The sequence below is a fragment of the Eucalyptus grandis genome, chromosome 11, assembly GCF_016545825.1.
Source record: "Eucalyptus grandis isolate ANBG69807.140 chromosome 11, ASM1654582v1, whole genome shotgun sequence".
Taxonomy (NCBI): Eukaryota; Viridiplantae; Streptophyta; class Magnoliopsida; order Myrtales; family Myrtaceae; genus Eucalyptus; species Eucalyptus grandis.
The window spans coordinates 49,227,997-49,232,545 of NC_052622.1; the positions used below are offsets into that span (position 1 = coordinate 49,227,997).

Genomic DNA, 4,549 nt, shown 5'->3' on the forward strand with positions numbered 1-4,549 from the left:
TTCTTTATTATTCTTTATTTTTCTTTCCTTTCTTTTCTCTCAGCCGAAGGGTCTTAGTCTTCTGCTTTACCCTCTTTTCTTTTTCTTCCGCACTTATTTCTTCTCCCCTGCTGCCGTGCACCTGTCTCTCTCTTTCCCTTATCCAGCCTGACAACAATTTCCTTTCCCTTTCACAACCATAAAAAGTCTTGTCTTCTTCTTATTTAAGTTAGTTTATTCGGCCATTCTTGCTCCCCCTTGGACGAAAAAGCAGCGACCGAACAGCAAGGTCTCGAGCGTTCTTCCCTCCTCAAGAAAATCCGGGACTTTGTGTGCTGCTGTGGTGGTCGCTCAACGACACCTCCAGCCGTTGTGCCGGGTCCAAATCATCGTAAAAAACTTCCAAGGCTGTCCTTGTGTTGCTGTCCGGTCACAAGTGAGGATCGCCATTAGTTTCGGTGGTGAGTTGTCTTCTAAATTTGGATTATGGGTTGAGTACCTCTGTTAGGAATTCATACAAGTTAAAATGATGTAGATGACGTTATATATGGATGGATGTTAGTTAGGGATGCTAGGATAGACATAGAAAAGCCTAGATAAGGTTTAGAGAACAAGACAAACGTTGTGGAGGAAAATTCGGACTAGAACAGTAGCTGATTTCTGAAACAGTTTCCAGGACGTGTGTGTTTTGCTAATTTCGTAGACAACTGTGTGTTGAGATTTTGAAGGAATTTTATTTTGAAGAAATATTTTAGACATCCTAAATAATAACATATATTTTTCTCAGAAGTTTTAGAATTTAAAAAGATGACGATTTTCATGACGTCATCCTTGAAGCAGTAATTCAGACAGTTCTGTAAACCGTGACCTGTTATGATTCCGAGGGCTATTACTGACCTTTAAAGGTCGAATTTCCAATCGGTTTCTTCATGAAAGTTGTTCGTTATAAATTTTAGTTTAACATACTTGAATTTCAAATCAAATGGACTATATTTCGACCCAAAATCGAATTGATTTCGATGAGTTAGGCTCTCTGGAACTAGATTCGATTTTTGTGCTGGATAGAAAGAATTTCTGGGCCGAATCCAGAGGGATCTGGATCTCGGTGTCTTCATGAAAAATGTTTGTTTTTGTGTTTTCAAGCACGTGTCCAAATTTGAGAATTTTTCGGGCTCATATGAGTGGTTTTCTGACTTCAAATTTAGGAGAGCGTAATTGGACTGTTTTCTGTAGACATGCGGACCCCTCAAGTGCCACAACTTTGGCCAAAGGGACACTTAAATGCCATAACTTATGAAATGTACACTTAAGTGCCAAAAACGGAATAAAAGGGATCACTTGATCACTTGAGTGCCACTTCGACCAAAATCCGGCCAAAACGCCAACGTGGCGTTTTTTGGCGAGCGCGCCCAAAAGCGACGCCGTTTTGGATTGACGTGGAAAAAAATAAATAAAAAATAAATAAAATTAAAATTAAATTTAGTTAAAATATAAAAAATAATAATTTTAAAATTAAATTTAGTCAAAATATTAAAAAATAATTAAAAATTTTTAAAAAGTTTTAAAAAGTTATAAAAAAAAAAAGGCAATGGGGGGGGCGGCCGAGGGCCCTTGCCGCTGCCACCTCCGGGAAGGGCCGGCAACGGCGGGGAGGGTCGGCGAGGGCTTGCGAGCCCTCGCCGCTGGATCCGGGCGAGGGCCGTGAGCCCTCGCCGTTGGATTTGGGGGCTCGCGGCCCTCGCCCGGATCCGACGAGGGCCGCGGCCCTCGCCCTCACCGTCGGTCGGCCGGGGGTCGCGGCCCCCGGCTAGGGCTCGAGACCCCGCCGACCCTCCCCCGTCGTTGCCAACCCTTCCCGGCGGCGGCGGGGTGGTGCGGTGGCGGGCCGAGGGCTCTCGGCCGCCTCCCCGTTCCTTTTTTTTTTTTTTTTAATTTTTTTTAATTTTTTAAAGTTTTTAAAATTATTATTTTTAAAAATATTTTAACTAAATTTAATTTTAAAATTATTATTTTTAAATATTTTAACTAAATTTAAATTTAAATTTAAATTTTTTAATTTTTTAATTTTTTTTTACCACGTCGGCCTAAAACGACGCCGTTTTGGGCACGCTTCGCCGGGTTGGCGTTTTGGCCGAAGTGGCACTAAAGTAATCCGTTTTTTTTTTCGAATGTAGCGCTTAAATGTCCCTTTGGCCAAAGTTATGGCACTTGAAGCGTTCTTTTGCCGTTTTCTGTAAATTTGGGTTAGTAAGAGTGTATATTTGTTTTGAAGTATTCTTGTTATGAAATTGCTTAATTGAGACTGTGAATGCTGTGTGTAACTGATTATTGAAGTGTGATATTGATCATATGCATTCATGACATGAGATTCCGTCACGAGCCTTTGGGGCCGGGCGATGCTCCTTCGGGAATGCCCCACGTCAACGGATGCCGGTCGCAGTGGAGGCTGGACCGATGCTCCTATATGGAATGCCATCTAGATGTAGACGATGCCGCGCTCAACGGTGTGAGGCGATGCTTGGTTACGTCGGAAGACTGTCATCTGAGCATTGAAATCATTTGTGACACGTGAAATGCCCGGTTATGCCGAAAGACTGTCATATGAGCATTGAAATCATTTGTGACACATGAAATGCCCGGTTATGCCGGAAGACTGTTATCTGAGCATTGAAATCATTTGTGACGCATGAATGGGTGAAAGTGAGGGACCTAATTAAAAGACGGAATTGTGTGGTGCGGTATGGGACGTGCCATAACGGTTTAGTCTGGTAATTGGGGGCCCGGGTAAGTATGTGACATTTATGTCCTTACATATGTATGTGTTAAAAGTATTATGATGATATATGATCTCGATATCTTATGCGTGATTTAATTGACACTAACATGCATGAAAGTACTAGTATTAAGAAAGTGTGAGAAAGGCGATTAGATTGCATGTTGAGTGTACCATTCTCCTAATATGGATTTAGGGGATTTACTTGCTGAGATGTGATCTCACCCCTTAGTGGGCTAACATTTTTCAGGTCCCTAAATAGAGAAAGGCCATGTTGTGTACAGTCGGTCGCAATAAAGGAGGAATATGACTCTCGCTATCTCCTTCCAAGTGATGACGGGTTTTCCGTCAAGACTGGATGTAGGGTGACGGCTCACCCTCGAGAGATCGAGAAGTATGGTAGTAGTAAACCCTAGTCTTGTTGGTAGAAGCTTAGTTAATGGGTAATCGAACAGCTTCACTTTTTGTATTAGACCTCGGGGTGTTAAACTGGTCTATAAGTAATGTGATGTTGTAGGTGTGGCTTGTGAAAAATAATATCCTACCTTTCTATCCCACTGTTTTGTTGTATGGAGATTGTTTTACGTTTCCGCATGTGCAAAAATAATAAATGGGTTGGCAACAGTTCCTAGGATGTTGCAAATTTTAAATCGACCATTGAGGGATGTGCATGTGCCCGGGGTTCGGGTCGTGACAGAGTACCTTTTTTGACTCGCGACAGTCGCGAGTGTAATGACCTTTCTAGTCACAGTTGTAACACTTCACCCTTGAAATACTCTTCACTTGAGCACGTTTTCCTCTCTTATGTTGGTCAGGTCTTGGTTTCTTGCAATAAGGACTTGATTCCTTGCATTTCCACATATTGAACGAATCAATGCGTTTGCGCTTAGAGCTCGAAGCTCCTTCTGAGCTGGAAGCAATATAGCAAATATGTGTTTCCTTCTTAAATTCCTTGAGGTAGTCCTTTGCTAGCTCAAGGTGGCGCACAACATCCTCAATTTTTTTCCATAACATGGTCAAGAGCTTATAGTGCTTCTTGCTTTTCAAGCACACATTGAATTTTTATATTCAATATTTCACAATTCTCGCCGTTCATTTTGTCTTCTTTGTTCAAATCAGCAATTATGTTCTTAGTTGCTGAAGTCATTAATCTGAACATATCAGACACATATGCACGAATTATTGATGCTTATCATTTATGCATCCATTTTGCATAGACCCATCATATTAATGAATAATTTTAAGTATGGTTTCAGAATCAAAAGGTTATCATCATCTAAAAAATCCTAATTCAAAATTATCATTAATATAATTTTTTATGCAAAATAAGTTCAGCAAAGTCACTAAAACTTTCTTGAACTTCCCACGATGTATTGTAATTTTTTTTTTCTAATTTACAGTAATAAATAACATTGAACTTTCAATAATCAAACATGTCCATTACACTAAGTAATATATTCAGAGGAAAAAATATCAACATAGAAAGAGATATCTACACCTAAAACATCTCAAATTAATCTAAGAAATAAATAGGGAAAGTCTTTTCTAATCTATCAGTAAAATTCTCTAAGAAATCTGAAGGCACATTGGCCAACCAAGGAAAGACTTTTGGAGAGCTCTCATGCCACCTCCAAGACGCATTCACTCTGCGCCATGTGGCACTCATCCCAAGGGTTAAATTTTTGGTTAACTTGATCCTTTAATATTCTCTTACAAAAGCTACTGCAAACCTCCTATAATCCGGGACCACGTTGACCTCCCATAGGCGATCTAACACTACTTGCCATTCAGGTGGAA

At 40.4% G+C, this 4,549-nt stretch overlaps 1 long non-coding RNA gene across 1 annotated transcript; it reads left to right on the top strand.

The window, feature by feature from the left end:
- The first annotated feature begins 235 nt into the window (after nt 1-235).
- Nucleotides 236-3,341, top strand: LOC120289370. The gene is made up of 2 exons (XR_005547299.1): nt 236-440; nt 3,003-3,341. It is a non-coding gene; the product is annotated as an uncharacterized LOC120289370 (long non-coding RNA).
- The last annotated feature ends 1,208 nt before the right edge of the window (nt 3,342-4,549 follow it).